At 35.9% G+C, this 17390-nt stretch overlaps 1 protein-coding gene across 3 annotated transcripts in view; it reads left to right on the forward strand.

Annotated features, from left to right (window-relative positions):
• LOC129569762 (protein gustavus) overlaps positions 1 to 17390 on the forward strand; it is a 124939-nt gene that overhangs the window by 15181 nt on the left and 92368 nt on the right. For 2 of the 3 annotated variants that reach the window (XM_055448926.1, XM_055448927.1), the window contains exon 2: positions 8992 to 9060. The exons of the other annotated variant lie outside the window; for it this stretch is intronic. The gene's annotated coding sequence lies outside the window, so the exon portion shown is untranslated. The remainder of the gene's footprint in view (positions 1 to 8991; positions 9061 to 17390) is intronic. 3 annotated transcript variants of the gene reach the window in all.

Raw genomic sequence — 17390 nt, forward strand, 5'->3', positions numbered from 1 at the left:
TAGGACGACCCAGCACCAAATTGGGGTGGGGCCAACGACATCGACCTATTAAATTAATGAATGATAGACAATTTGGTGACAATGTGATCCCACAGTGAACAGGAGTTCTCAGTCTATTGATGACCAAATTTGTATTGGGATTGACGGGAATTCCGATTTTGGACATTTCTCTTTCGACATTCTGGATTTTATATAACATGCTGTTCGTTGAATTGAAGAGCGAATTCATGTTGACACCAACTTGTTGCTATCCATGCACACGGCACGATTATGTTATTCAAAGGCGGTCATCAAATGAATTCTTTGCCATATGATTCTTGACGTTTGATCTAGCAACAGTATCTCTTCATCACCGACGAATGATGCCATTGAACCAATAACATAAAATCTGATTCTTCGATGATCTTCAGAAGATTTGAACTACTGTAAGTGGAAAATGCCGAAATGATTCGATGACTTTGTCCAATCTCCCATATGTTTGCTATACGTGCTATTTTTGTCACTGGTTCACTATTTTCGTTTAGCTTCGTTAGTATTTTATTTGGATTAATAAAATTAAATTAGTCGAGTCATTTGAAGCGATTTAATGTTTGACAGAAACATCTCGTCAAGGGTTAGCTAAATTAAAATAAATGGATCGAAAACTTGATAAACCGCTTCCAAATTGAAAAGTATTTATAGACTATTTAACGCAGCAGCACAAATAAATCTATCCCTTTGGGACATCATAAAATGAATAACAGCTATTAACATATTTTTAGTAAACAAAACCATTTAACCCTTGACGTTTTTGATGAAATGGAACCAGCTGAAAATACACTCAAAGCAATCAGTGAAGTTTGATTATGTCTCTCTTTAAATATTTTAATTGACTTCATAGTGAATGTGTTTCATACTTCAGCGAGCAATCTATTGAGACGGTAAGGCCACAGAATAAATGGAATTTGGATAAAAATAGACACAGAAAATTGATATTAGTGGTTTAAAGATTGCTATTGTGCAAAAAAGTGTTCAAATAATTCCCGCCTGGGATTTACACCTGGGACAATCTCAAGTTGGAAGAAAAATTTGGCACAAAAAACCTGGTGCAATTTATCACTCGTGAATCCCAATGATGTAAGGGGTTGCAAATATTTCATGTTTTGTCGTGGAGCACAGGTTTCTAAAAAAGGCGGTATGCTTAGTAACAAGTCAACAATCTTGAACGTACATTCAAATGTACATACGGATCAAAATTAGTCAGTTCACGGTTTTGGAGAGTTCATTGAAACCCATGAAATAAATATGAAACCACATTGTCACGTACAGAACATTATTTTTTCTCAGTTAGAGAACCAACAAAAAGTTGCTTTTGAAAAAAAAACGAGCTTCAATTTCGACAGTTCAATTCTTGATTTAATCATTCCTATACTTCACGGATGACCTTTGTTTTCATTCGCAAGCGATCCACAGCAGCATTTAACGAGATCATTACAGATGAAGAGAAGAAAAAAAAACGTCCAAAAGTAAACTATTATCTTGAACAATCGAATTTGGCCATTCATGTAATTGCCTAGCAAATTGTCACAACTTGGACCGCCATTCGTATCATAAACATAATGGACAAAGGAGGAAGTCTGCGCACGAAACCTCAACGGAATTAAGTGTAATTTTTGTACCTAACGGTTTGTGGACCGATGCTCTGTCATAGACAATGATTTATTTAACGACAACGAAGAAACGAGTAAAAAATTCTGCACACTTTGGGTTCATTGGACTATGAACCATTGAAGATATATCAACAGTAAAAAAAGTGATTACATAAAAATTCGCATTATGTAAACACAATCTTAAAAAAAAAACTGTTTGACAAACGGGAATTCACGGCTCACGGCATATGTCCAAAAGTTTACTGAAGAAACGTACGTCGTACCCAACAACATGAATCGTAAATGGAAGATATTCAGCAAATGATGCTCTAGTGGCATCTATACGGTAGAGTTTGGAAATTTGATTAAATGATTTCGTCACAAGGTTTACCCAAATATTGGAAATGGTATTTGTCAAAAATGGCATTTCAAAATTCATGTTAGTGAACTTCCGATAGGGACAAACAGAACTCTGAAAGGTTTTGGATCTGTTGAATATAACAACATTGTGCTTCACAGCGTTGGTCGTACCATTTTTTTGGCCAAACAGATTTCGGTAGAGTTCATAACATTTGAATAATGAAGAAAAAAACGTCATTTTTGTATTGTGAAAATGAAATTTTATTTCAATTTCAAATTGAAGTTTTTTGAATAATTGCTCGAGTTACATATTGCTTGAAAATTGTCATTGCAACAAACCGTGAACAAGTAACTACCGAATTAATAGTAATTATAATTACTCCATAAGGCAACTAATACGGTGACGAGCAAATTTGATGAAAGTAATTTATAATTCTCACGCAAGGTCAAGTAGTTACTGAAATTGTCCGGCGCGAAATTAATCAAATTATATTACACGTAGAAAAAAAAATTCATCTTCCCACAATTTGTCGAACAAGAGGTGGCAATCGCCTTCAAATGCCATATCGATTACTTCAGTCTAGATGTTTTATATAATACTTACCCACCGGCCATACGAATTTAGAAGAAAAAAGCACTTTGTCATTTTTTCCATGTCTATACAAATGGCACCATAAGGTGTTGGTACTATACCGAACCGAACCAGATGTTTAGTCCAAATGTACACGCGCTGACCGGTTTCAGTCCGAAGTCCAAAATACTAATTTTGGTTCGTCATTCTTTTCGGAATATTTTCAAATCGATATTCATTTCAATGTTTCCGCATTTGTGGTTGCACGCACCTACTTTTATCGATCCAAACACTTTGTACTTCCTTGAGTTGTTAACAAAGCAGAAGAGAGAAGAAATCTACGGATTACGACCGATATTTGAAAAAAGCGTCGAAAATGCACAATAAAAATGGTATCAGATGGTCGATTAAAATTTAAAAAAGCGTCTCATTTAAATTGGCAATAAGGCTTCGGTCTTACACGAGAGAGTGAGTGAGTTGTCGCTCAAGATTTGTGGCCAAAACGGAATCATGCTTGAATTTCTCTTCCATTTCTCTTCCATTTCATTAGCCAAACGGAAGAAAATAAAAGAGAATGGAAGGTGAATACGACGTGTACGAATTCGGTGACGACAAAAGGTTTCACTTTGGTCTGGGTCATCGACATGCACCTTTTATCGATTGAATATCAATCGGTTTTACATTTGCATGCGTTGCAAACATGCAAGGATATGAGCACATTAGAAAGCCAACTGCAGTCGAAGTTCAACAGATACAAAATGAGAAACGTCTCTATTGCCATCGCATTTGCATTCGACGTATATGTTCAGTTCACGTCAACTAAGACATCGCGTTTTGCAATATTTATCAGATCAAATATCCAATGAAATACTCAACCTTTCAATTCGATGCACGTGATAATTCTCCATGGCAACGCTAGTATATTGATTGATTCACTGAATCAGACTCAGATTATAATACGCCCAAAACGTGGCAATAAATGGTGATATTGACTTTTGGTGATATTTTGTTCGTTTTCAAAGTTTGGGTCTTTGGAACCAATCCAAAGAATGATGGAAGGGGCGCCAACAAATGTTACCAGCTAATATTTAACAGTCTTCTTTGAATGTCTTTGCCGAATTCCTAAAATATGCAATGTCTTTGCGTGATTATTGAAAAATTAGCACGTCTGCCTTGCCGAAGGAAGAATGATACCATAAAAGATGCAGTTGTGCTAATATAGTTCGCAGAAGATTTTTCAGTTCATTTCTCGACGGCATTCGATGCCCTTGTATAGGATATTGGCAATGATGAGCCAGATTCAGTTAACAATTTGGCAAAACGTAAACACCCAATCAACAGTTTAACAAATGATTTTCTTGTAAACCATTTCACACAAATCAACATCAATATAAATATTATTGAATTTTGATCGCTCATGGAAAATCAATTTATACGTTGAAACATTCAAGGCGAATAAAATTCAACGGAATGAATGAAATGGATTTTAGCTAGTATTCACTGAGGTCAGTTAAATTGCTATAATCAACTAATAAATCAAGATAATCACAAAGGTTCGGAATGTACCTAAAGCGAAGAGACTGCGCTGTAGTCTTAAACTGATTGAAACTTTGCTTCTTAACACAAGAGAAATTTCGGAATGTCTCGTCTAAAGGGCACACATATTGAATGTTGTGCCTTTTGTAATGTATCTCTTTCTGCAAGAATCAGCTGCTGGCCGCTGGTACATTTTCCCCAAAAGAGAAACAAAGTACAGCTACGGCGAAAAGCCGGTTTAACCGGTATGTCTAAAAAATAAAAATTCGGTCAATATCGCAACAACACGTTTATCATTTTTAACTCACACACAAAAACCACAAGGTGAGATGAGAAAAATAAGTTTGTATTCCGTTAGCGCTCAAACTAAATATAAAATGAGTGGAAAAATTAGCCGATATCAATTCCAAATCTTTGGGAGATTTTTTAAGTTTAATAAGCCAAGGTAGTGAACGGGTCTTTCTTTATTATAAATAAATAAATTAAATATTGGAGAGTGAGAGCCATTCAATAATTCAAATTGACCACAGTGAGAAAGTTCATTTCGATAAACGTGTCAAAATAAACGAGTCTTCGATGAGAACAGGTAATGCGCGAAACATTTTTGGAAATTCCGATGTTCTCAACACGTTTCTTTTTTTACATGTGCTCTTCACATCCACTCCAGCGTGTTTATCGGTGGCATAATTAATATGCATAAATTTCGCAAAAACTCCTAAGATTAAGAATGAACTCCCTCTACAGTAATGTAATCCGATTTTAGCACAAAATGGTGTGCTCATTTCTAATTTTGTCTGGGAACTTCTTGCGTCGCGTATGACGTAAATTCAGAATTAAAACTTCACTGATTAGTATCCTTTCGAACCCAACGTGTCTCATGCAACTTCAACTTGAGTTCATTTCGTAATTTGGAGTGAGTTTAATGCAGATTATCATGTTGTTTGCGGCAGGCAATAAATCAGTAAATTCATTAGCACCTTATCTTTGCGGTTGCGCTGTCTCGTTCAAAGTCTCGAATATTGCGATTTTTAAATGTGTTTCAAGCACAAAGCGCCTAAATTTAACGCACGCCAGTTTATCAACATTGATGCACAAACAAATTTTCTAAACGGAATTTTACTCTCACCCAAATTTTGACAGTAAATATTTAATGGTTCAAGTGACCTAGTTTGAGTGAACACGAAGAAAACTCTGGGAGATGTATAAACAAGAGGCTGTTTCTACCGACCGATAAGCGACCGAAAATTATTCGCCGGCTTTTTATTCGAATTGAAGAATCATAAAATGTTGTTTGCCAGTCGAAAATCAATCGAATCGAATATGAAATCGAAGTATTTTTAGAAACTGGGCTCACCTAATTATGAGGTGAATCAATTCTATTTACAGATGATCAACAAGTCTAATCGGATATTGAAGAGGGTAAACTGGAGATAAAAAACAAAACTAGAAATAAGAGCAAGGCTCAGAATGTCTTATTGCTCTGTAAACTAATTTCCGGTTCTAAAAGTGATTCATTCATACCCGAATGGTTATGTTTGAATCATTGATCCTTCCCATCGATAACCAACGTTCGCTTCGAATGAAATACACTGTTCGTTTTCATCTCATTTTCAGCCATAAAGTTTATATTTAAACACCTCATTTCGCAATGGATCTGGTTGAGATGTGTATGAGTAGCCGCAAAACATGGAAATGTCGAAATTTTATTGCATATTTCATAGCGCTGCTATATTAACCAGTCAATCTATGCTGTTCCAAGACGTACAGACACGAACACAACATTCAATCCAATTACATTTGCTTGGATTGAGATTTGGTGCGCTGTGTTTGATTTGATCGTTGCAAATAAGATTTCAACTGTTTTACACACATACATTCGAATATAAGATTGTCCCCATTCGAAATGCAAGACGCGAATATGCGTGAGCTAATTTCAACGGTACGCGTCGCACAAAAAACTTGTTTTGTCTGAAAAGATGTTTGTGCAATACTGTGTCGGACAAGCTTGGTGTTTTTTCTCTCTCAAGTTTCAGATTGTTTGTGTTGTGACCACAAAATGAATTGTTTTTTCGTGCAGCGTGCATTGACAGACGATGCAAAAACGGCTACAGAATCTCAATGAGTTCCTTCATGACACGCTTTAACTTCGGACATGTATATTGTAACCTCTTTCCCCTTTGGCAGCCAGCTGCATTGTATGCTGCTTGCACATTTCCACTTTTAATGTCGAAATTCACGAAAATTGCATAACATTTTCATGAACCACATCCATCTTGCTGCGTAAATTCCAGTCTTAATATCGAGCCAAGACCGAAAACATATTTCTCTTGTAATTTAAGAGCGAGAGGCGAGACAAACTGGTTTTGCAGCTTCGTGCAATACAGACAATTCAGATTGGTTACACCGATCTAAGTAGCCAATTATGTGTTAAAATTAACACGTATAAAAGCGCATTGCTGACGTGCCATTTCAAACGTCGAGTTTTAATGGATATCAAACGGTATTGGACGAAGAAAAAAGAACAAAGGTTTGGAACAAATCCTAGTCATTTGATTCGATTACTGACGCACATAACCATTTGCAAATGTTCTATTATTATTCATGATGAACACTGACCAGTTCGAAAATTCATTTCGGTCGATTGAGTTCGTTGCAAGTGAGATGGGCTTTAATAAACGGTACAAATTGATTAATCACTCATAATTTGTTCCTTCATTTGCAAATGGTAGTCAAATGAATACAGCCACAGCGTGGCTATTGCCAAACGGTGCGTAATATACGGGAACCGGTCTTTGATTTATTTGCAGACATAGAAAGACCACTCGGACGGCAAAGCAATCACTCGAAATGCGCAAATCAATTACACTCTATAAATTGAAATTACTGTAGCTATCGTTGGTGTTTACCACTTTATTGGTTGTTTTGATATCAACCAGAAAGCACTCATTGTGTGTGTGTTTGCTTTAATTAAAAGTAATGCACTTCCAGGCCGTATATGCAAAACATGAAACTATTGTAGACACAGTCATGAACACCACAATGTCCGTAACATTCGATATGTGCTAATCATTGTTTCAATGTCAAACTAGATTAGATTAACCAAAAAAATATCCAACAAAGGAAAAAAACGCAGACAAAAAAGGCAAGCTCGATATTGTCATCGTCATCGTCGTTGTCGAATGTTCGTTGGCGTTGTCTTTTTTCCACTTCGATTTGTTTATGATGTCAATTGCTGATTTGTCAGTTATATGATAAATAATACACGTCTAACGGGTAAAGTGGCCAGACCAGTCAGTTTTTACGTCTTTATTGGGCTATTACTTATTTTCCTCTACTTAATTCTTGCTTTTCTGTCTTTCTCCCGATTCCATCGAATCGGTGACGCCGTACAATTTGCATATATTCGATCTGAACTTGATGTGCTTCGCTGGATAAGCTGGACGACAATCGCATATCAAGAATACAAATAATTTAAGTTTGCAAATTCAACGCATGTACTGTTGAAAAAGAAGTCAGCAAAACACAGAAAATAGTCGATTGTTCGAGTAATTTGTTTAACTAGATTATGACGTATTGTGTGTGTGCGCTTCGAGTGTCCAGTATTTTGCATTTATCGTATGTGCTGATTTTGTTATTTATGAGCTGAATATCGTTCAATGTGTCCATGCGCGTGTACACACTTTAATTGCTACAATTCAATAAACGTGCATAAATAATGAGGCCGAATGGGCACAATCGCATGCAAATGAAACGAAAGGGAAAAATCGTCAAGTGACAATTCGCGTGCTTTCGAATTTGCACTAAAATCACATTTGCTATTAGCATAAGCGAATAGACGTTGCACGTAATAAGGCTGGCGCATTTACAATATCAAGTGAATTTCCTATGATTACCTTGACTTGCTGTGTGTGCTTTTGATTGTGCGTTCGCTCGTAAAATACAATTGTTCAAATGACCGCCCAGCAACTCCAATTGAAAATTGCATTCGCATGGCAGATTCCACGCAGCAGCTTCGGTCGGTCGGTCAGTCGCATGCGAAGAATGATAAAATCGAAAAATTTGTGCGCACAATCGTCGAAACATTTCTCTCATTTGACCCGATTCACTGCAAATATGCGATTCACGAATATTGATGCGATCAAAGTGCCTCTTCCTTGGCTCCATTTGCGGTTTTCGATTTTAATGCGCTCCGTTTTTGGATAGCCGATTAACTATAGCCGATAAATTCGTTCTGAAATGTGGAAACTTTGCCACTATATTGTTCGAACGGTGTGGAATGGAACGGAACGGAACGCAGTGCACAAATGCATATTTTACATGGTTATTGGATTTTAACACAAACGTATAATTGAATTAGTCTGAACAAGGGAATTATTATTGAATTCGATTTCAGTTTATTGGTTGGAAATAATGCCAATCGTCGACTGAAATTGTGTAATTATCTAACGAGAAGAGGATCAATTAAATGGCTGTTTGGTTTGGCAACAATCACTTAGCTCGAATCATGAGGAGACACAGAGAAAAGGATGTTGACTCTCCTCCTACGGCTATTGATAGTTTGCTCATACATGTTTTTATCGTTCATTTGCACGAGCGCAAACAGTGTTGAAACAGCCAAATATTCCCATCTTGTTTTTTTTGTTTGTATCCAAAACAATTGTCTCGTCAGCATTTTATGTGATATTCTAAAGAAATGTGAATACAACAGTTAATTTGACGGATTGTTTTAATTGCTTGATGTGTGCTTTATTTGCAATTGACTAGAATTCCATGACACATTATTATTATTATTATTATGGTGTACGGCCACGCACGCCAAACAACAACTCATCTGAATTAGAATGAATGCTGCTAAACATGTAAATGATGTCGGTATTTTTTTTTGTTCTTTTGCAGGCTTTTGGTTTCTTTTTGCATTCATACCGTTCCCTCGGTTGCTGTTTTCAAATACGTTTTTTCTTGTCGGTAAGTAACTACATCATTGTACGTTTCTTTTGGTACAAAATTGTGCTAATGTAAATATTGGATGTGAATCAAAATGAAAAATAATAAATGTTTTTAAAAGAATTCGCGAGCATATGTTTTTCCTCTTTGCGTGTGAATCAAACAAAACAAAACAAAATTCAACCTGTAAATTCGCTTAGAAACTGACAATTAAACAATTAACATTTGAGATTGTTGGCGGTTCATTTCGTTTTGTTTTTACTTCGCAAATTCATCAAGCCAAACAAATTAAACATTCGTTTAAGTGATATGCCGTTTATTTTCATTTCATTTTATTAAACTTGATTGCAATGCCGCCGTCATGTCAAACGCGCACACACCAGAATTGATCAATTTTGATGGACTTTTTCCATTGTTACAATTTTGTGGCTGTGTCATCATTTAATGATTCCGTTTTTATTTTCGGCTTTGATCTTCAACTAACGATTTTTTGTAGCGCGCGCACTCCAAGTACGTGAGCAATAATCAAATTGAGTAATCATCGATGCGTATATTGGTTGAGCTGTAGTTTTTTTTCTACCGTTATTACTCAAATTATAACATGGATTCGAAGGTTGAGGTCACTACCAAAAGAAACAATTATCAACGATGGAATGAAAAAGTGAAGAGACGCAACATATGAAACGTCTACAACAATGAAAGCACATGTTTGGTTTTGTTTTGTATTTGGGTGAATATTGTTTTAGAAAAAAAATTGTAAACTAAACAAACGCAATCGCTGTTTATTCTTTTTTTGCACTCGCCGTTCACGTGCGTGAATGAAACAACATGCCAGACAGAATACGATTTCAAAACTGTAATAAAACTGTACTTATATGCTTGCTGAAATATTGTGTTGATGCATTGTAATAATAGCACTGAAAGTAACGGCTCAGACACTTTTTCGGGTAATTTTTTTTGTTCGTCTCTGCACAATCGTATGATAATGCAATAATAAACACAATCGTTTTGGATAGTTGATGGACTTGAGACGCTCATACAGAACAATGAAGACCTTAATTGTGTGTTGAATGTGCGCTTACGCAAAAGAACGAGTTTAATACAGTATGGAAATTTTCCACACCAATAAAGTTAATTTTATATTTTGCCCCGAAGAGCCGTCGATACCCGTTCAATATTTTTGAATATGCGTTTGTCCGAACCAGAGTAAACACTTCCTTGTTGATAGTTGACAGCAAAAATTTGAAAGCAAGTTCAGAAACACGACTACTAACAATGACATAAACCAAGTGTTAAAAGCAATCCAACGGCGAAAACATTTTTCAGTTTTGAATTTTCGAGCTGTCATAAATGGACATTCGATACAACTAATACTTGTGATCAATTGTCTCGAAATTAGTGCTTAGTGTTGGGCTTAAAAATAATCCCGTGAATATTCTAAATGAATACTCTTGAGAAGTGAATCAATATACATAGTGTGCAAAAAAGTCATTCAGTTTTCTTACCACAAATTGTTGTTCCATTGATGGAACTGTGATAAAAGTGCCACATATAAACCAGAAGCCACCGTATGTGTAGTGTTTATCTTTGGAAAAATCCTAATCTATCGAAGGGTAAAAAAACCATTCACAATATCCATTCTTCTGTTCACATTCAGCTCTTGGCAATATTATTATCAGCTCAAAATGCGAAACAAAATCAAATCATTATTATTCTCCTCAGCCGCTGTGCTCAATTGGCCTGGTACAATGAAAGTGGCAAAGTGCTCATTGTTTGTAGAGGTTTTATCAATAAACCGTCAACCGTGCCACTAACATAAAACTAGATAGTTGAATGGAAAAAATGGGTTAAAAGTCAACCATGTGCAAATGCGGTTAACCGTTTTATGCACGCTTTACGCTTCAAATCGTCGTAGCAAAAGATACCGTGTGCTCCAAAAATAAACACACATCTTCATTGCTAAGTTTGATGCGCAGAACTTGCAGTGTGTGCCATTAGTGTTGAAATCGATCTTTGTGTGACGAGTACGATGACCAAGACGGCTGCAAAACAACAATCAGATTATGATAATCGGAGTGTAAGCAAAGTGCACGTGTCCAGGACGGTCACTATCATTCAATTGGATAATTAAATGGCACGTCAAAACGGTCACCGATAACCGAAGATTTACACTACACTCTCAAAAATCAGCCATATCTGTTATTAATATACCTTGTAGTAAACGCGTTTATAGTGTTTCACTGTAGTAGCAAAGTATCCTATTAAATTCCACTGTAGTATTACTACAAGAAAATTTAATAGGTAACACCGCTACTACAGTGAAACACCATGAACGCGTTTACTACAAGGTATATTAATAACAGATATGGCAGGATTTTCGAGAGTGTATAATTTCTATTTTGACATTTCAGAGAAATTTTCTAACCGTGTTTCGAATTTGTGCCAACTGAAAAAAAACCGCATTATTTTCGTTATTATTGCTTTTCAATGGTGAATGCTACAATTCGAGCGATAAATACGTTTCAAAACTAAATGCCAAACTATAATTTGAAGGAATTTGCTGAAGAATTACATACATTTTTGCCACATTTTGTTTGTTGCATTTTCCGTTCACATTAGCATTTGCCTCGATTTCGCGGCCAGCCAATGGATTGCATTCGCCAGTTTATTTATATAAATATTTCAATAGCATCCCGCGAGCGTTGTTTCGGTTTGATAAAAGAAATGTAGTTGGCGTTTAAAAATAGATTACCAATCATTGAATATAGGCTAGATTGACCAAAAATTATCATGTTTCACGGTTGATTGCCGATAGATCCACCGGTTTTTTGTTACCACTATCATGTTAATTTTGTTTTGTTTTGATTTCTCACAAAAGATTGTTTCATTCGTCTATATAAAACCACAATCGAGAGACACTGAGTGTCCATAAATAGATATTTTGAAATGTGAATGCATATTAATAAGCATTTGAGCGAACTTTCGTCATGTGTATTCCAATGTGTTTTGGTTTTTCCTTCAAACATTTCGACAAAATGAATTCAGCGTCCATTTCGGAAAGACAAACTCGATCAATACAGCTCGTATTTTTCTAAACGAATGGAATATTTTTACATTAGCCGAGCGTATACGAACACACACAAAATTCTGCAACCATAAAACAGTTGTTTAATCAGCTTACGATTACATTATATTCAATTAATGCTTCGTGCATCGTGTGTGACTGGCAGTCACTGACTGCATACTTTACATTGTACAATGTGAACAGTCGATGCATACATTGGAAAAAAGCATACTAAGCAACACTGACATGTTTATTACACCATCGAAAAACCATGCAGAAAGTTCCTAGTTAGAAAACGGCGTTTCGGTAACAGTGCTCGTTGCACTTTCTTAAATGTTACATTTAATTGTGAATTTTCCGATATTTCGCACACACACACACCATCGCTTGTGCACGCTAACTCAGTGTGCCAACAGTAATTCCGCAGTCATCATTTTCAGTGTTGGATACAGTGCATTTCATTATTATTCTTCATTCTGTCGATTTTCCAGATTGCTGTGCATGTGTTTGTGTGTGTGTAAGTGTTGGTCTGTCGAAATTCTACACTGAAAGCGACATTACACATTTCATGCAATTTTCTATGTATTATCTGATTGTAGCAGCGGTAGAGTTGATAGAGTACTTCGCTTAATTCATTCACTCATAATCTTTATCGAGTCGCTGGAGAATAATATGCTGGCATTCGTATGTGCATGAGAGAGAAATTAGTACCCTTGCAAAAAATGTAATGGCTATGTATATGGTTGCTATATAGTGATTCAGTTAGAAAATGAGTCATTTGGTTGAATTGATTTAAAAGAAAATCAGGATCCAGTTATCTAAAAGCAGCTGAGTAACTAAAAGATATGATTTACACCCCAAATCCGGATTCTGTTTAATCATGAAATTTTCCATTAGGGAACCTAATATTTGAAGGGGTTATCGCGCTCGATGCCAGTAGTTTCAACTAATTTTTTTTCACATATCTATGTGTGCTAGCTGCTTGTGTGAGCACTTTCAGATTGAAATTGAATCCGTTTCCATGACATATTGTGCTCCACAATTTATACATTTTTTTATCCTTCTTTGCTACATTTTCACAAATTGTGAGCCAGCTCGAGCGCAACTGCTGCAAAAATTTGAATCATTTCTCGCTTGGGCTAATCATTGTTGTACAAAGATAAAATTTAGATAGATAAGATGATATCTTTATCTTTATCTAAATCAGTCACTCAGATTGGTCTTCTATCTTGATATCTTATCTGAATGCTTTTTTCGATATCTATCTCGAATTTTTTTAGATAATTCGATTTTCTCATAGAAAAATATCAAAGATAACTAAAAGATAATTATCTTTTTCCAATTATAATTGGAAAAAATATCTTATCTTTTATTGGATAGATAAGATAATATCTCATCTTCGTCTAAATTATTTTTATGATTTTTCACAAATATCTTATCTTTATCTAAATAAATTTCATGTCCTTTTCGACGGGTGAAGCGACAGTTCGAACTTCTGGCCCTCTATCGACTTAATTTTGAAGCATTCTGTCATATTCAATACACGACACTTGACAGCCATTGACAGTTCATGCTGTACACATTGTTTACAAAACAAGATAGCAACTAGTGAAAATTAACTGATTTTTAGGACTGAAATCAATGAGTTATAAAAGGGGCAGCAAATTTCAAATGTATTCAGATTTATTTTAAATAACTTATTTAAACGTAAAAATCGCATAGCGGTCACCAAATCGAATATAATAGAAATTATAGCCAAACAAATGAAAGAACGTATTACTTAAAAAAGTGCCGATGTTAGTTCTCAAAAACAGTTGTAGAGGGCCAGAATGATGAACATACATTTCTATAGTTTCAGTACAGAAATACGGAATTGCTTCCACCCGTCGGTCCTTTTGAACAACACTGGGGCTAATGTAGATTATGTAATTTACTTTGCAATCGACTAACTACGAGGAGCGAATAACCGCAATACAAACACATTGACCTTTATCAACTGGTCCGTGTGTGTTGGTTTCATTCTCATCAATTCACGTTCGTGTATCAATTTCATAAGCATTTGATGCAAATATGCATTCGCCATTGAAACTCATAACGGGCTTTTAATTCATGCGCTTTTTTCTTTCTTACTTTTCGCGTGTTTCGACAGTGAGAAAATACAATCGACTGAGGAGAACAATGATCCATTGAAATCAGTTTGATTTGAAATCGTTTGAAACCGATAGATTATCGCTGATCGTCGTTAGTGATTCATTAAACATACGAACGTAAATGAATTGCTGGAGGAGGTGCGTTTAAACTTGATTTTGCCAATTGGCGCTATTGTAATCAGCGGCACTTTTTGTTAGTGGTTCAAAGTCGCAAAATCATTGTAATTACATCTCTCTCTCTCTCTCTCTGTCTGTCTGTCTGTTAGGTCATATTTTGCTAAAAAGACCCCGGAGAATAACTGTGCGATCAACTAACTGGCGCTGTCGGGCGGCGTTGATTGCAATTCCAGTCATTTATTTGCCACAATAGTTGTTTTTCTTCAATTCTCATTTCTTGCCTTGGTTCGTCCGAAATTGAGATATTCAGCCAATTTTGATGAGCATTTGTAAATCTGTGAAAAGAGTGCGTCTGTGCGGCTACTGATTTGACTTAACGCTGAACTTGAACTACGCTCGACTCTTTTCAAGACCATTTGCGTAGTGCAAAAGCATTTTTGTTTTTTTATCTGTTGTTTTGTTCATTTCGTATTTTGCATGTTTTTTTTTCATGGTGGTATAATCATTATTTCGCAATAACAATTCAGATTGAATTTATTTGCTTGTTAAAATATGGCGGAGGAGATACTATAAAAAAATGCGAACAGAGATTCAAGGTCGATATTCTGATTCAAGAATTATATGCAAAACAGCAGCCGCAATAAAGAACGTGATAAAACCAGATCAAAGCTGCTTAGAATGACATTGCCGTCAAAAGATTTAGTTGAATGACATTAGGAATATTTCACTCTGAAATGGCTTTTATTATGCTTTACCTATGCGTCTGAAACTAATTCCAAAGCAAAAGCCATCGAAGTTTGAAGAAAAAAGAAGTTTGTTCTCGCTAAAATCACTTTCATGAGTTACGATTTCCTAAAGAGACCAAACACACATAGAACTCACGCTAACACACCACCTCGAGTGCTCCAGCGCTCGAGCGCATAATTTGTCAAGTAAACATGAATCGTTTCAATAGCAACAAGCCATTTGAATTGGCGTAATTTGTGTGTTGATGTAATTGAGAATATCAATAATTTCGTCTAATTCACAGTTTGAAAAAACGTATTTTTCACACTGCGTACACACACTCGCGCACACTTTGCATACGTGTGCTCGCTCAAAGGCATCAAACAAATCCAATTTTGAGCATTTGTTTACCGCAACGCTTGGTTTTTATACAATGAAATTTGATTTAATTGAGCTAAATTGCATACCACCGCGCTCTGCTCCAACGGAGTCGACCACATCACTCATATTATCGCGTCGTGTTTGACGGTTTGCGCGAACGATTGCCGGTGTCTTTGTATTACAACAAACAGAAATTTGTTTACGAGTAAACAAATCAAAACTAATAATACGGGAGATCGTGCAATATTTTATGAAAAGCCATTTGCTGGTTCCTGTTTTTGCGTGCTGTCTGCATGGTCTCTCATCTTTTCAACGTTATTCATTACATGTTGAGGTAGTTTTTTTCCGTTTTTCCTTGTGTCTTTGAACGCTTAACGGTACTTTGCACTTTATGCATGGAATTAGTCGCAAATGACGCTTTCATTCATTTCTTTTCCTTCTGCTGAACAAGTTTCGGACTAATTGGAATAATTGTATACACATTGGCATAATGCGAGAACAGACGGTGTGCATGAGCGTAAATTACCACAGTTTGAAATATTTACAACGAAAACACACTAAACGAACGAACGTGGGAGGATTCAAATTATCATTTAGATTACAAATGTAAGCCAAATGCGTAGTGTATCCGTCGATGCCAAATGTTGGTATTTAGTTTAGAAATTAAGATGATTTGCACTGTCGACATAGACTGACGCATTCAGGAAAAGAATAGCATTTGTGGCACACAGCAAATTGCGGCGTTGATTTTAAGAACGCGGACTTGCACCCAAACTCATGCGAATATTTTTATTGCTGCCGATGTTGTTTTCCTGCGCAATTCGGAACCGATAGATTCAAAACGAATGTGTGTCTGATTCAGTGATCTACTTGGCATTTGTGCAGTTCAAGCCCGGCATGGATGAGCGTCATTCAATCAGAATTGCAATCGAGCACAACGCATCGAAGCATTAACATTAAGCGCAATGCTATAAATTTCAGCGAATTTCTTTACGATCAATTTATACGTCATATTTCGACACAAAACGGCTTTCTTTAGCACGTGCACTCATTAAAGCGTGGAAAATATTTATCGGAAACATTCGAAGCACATAAAAGTCGGTTTACGTTTTATTTAAATAGAATGACGTTGGTCATGTATTCTGTTGATTTAGATGGCAAGTGGATTTCTTTACAAAACAAATTACCATTCAGAAATCATCTGAATTCGAAATTGCGAAGCATCCAAAAAGAATGGACGCAACATCGACAGATTTCTCGTAATAGGAAACTTCAATACTTTCTTTCCAAATCAAATGAAATCGTCGTCATTGGTTGGTCATTTAACGGGAGACTGACCGCAATAACATTTTGCCAACGAAACTCATTTGAATCTCTCACAATCAGTCACGATCAACCTGTCGTTGCCGTCATTTGGTTGCGTCCGTTCATTTCAGCTTCGATGCTAATGGAGTATTCGCGAATGTGTAAAGTCACAAACCAATTGGGACATCTTTGTTCGTATGACTGAATACAAATAAACAAATCTAAAAGTTTCGCAATTACTTCAGAATTGACATTTTTCAACCGGTTTACGAACTTGACAACAACAAAATATTCTTTTTTAGCACCTTTTGTCAGTGTGTTGTGTATCCATCAATTTATTCAATTTAAGTGTTTTGATATTTTTCCATTCTTCTGAAATGGACGAACGTAAATCGGTGGCAAAATATACGCGCTACAATCATAACAAAACATATTATTGTTCTAGCTCTTCCAACAACGTCATCATTCATTCGATTTCTTCGATTCAAAAATAGAACCGAAACACATTGTTCTAAATAGGTTGATAGTATTCAAATGTTCTTTTTTAAATGGGTGTGAAATCATAAAATTCGTATTAATTTCACGTGATTCTGGGTGTGTCTGTGTGA

Source organism: Sitodiplosis mosellana, unplaced genomic scaffold, assembly GCF_009176505.1.
Source record: "Sitodiplosis mosellana isolate CC-2019 unplaced genomic scaffold, AAFC_SMos_1.0 Smas_scaffold_42, whole genome shotgun sequence".
Classification (NCBI taxonomy): domain Eukaryota; kingdom Metazoa; phylum Arthropoda; class Insecta; order Diptera; family Cecidomyiidae; genus Sitodiplosis; species Sitodiplosis mosellana.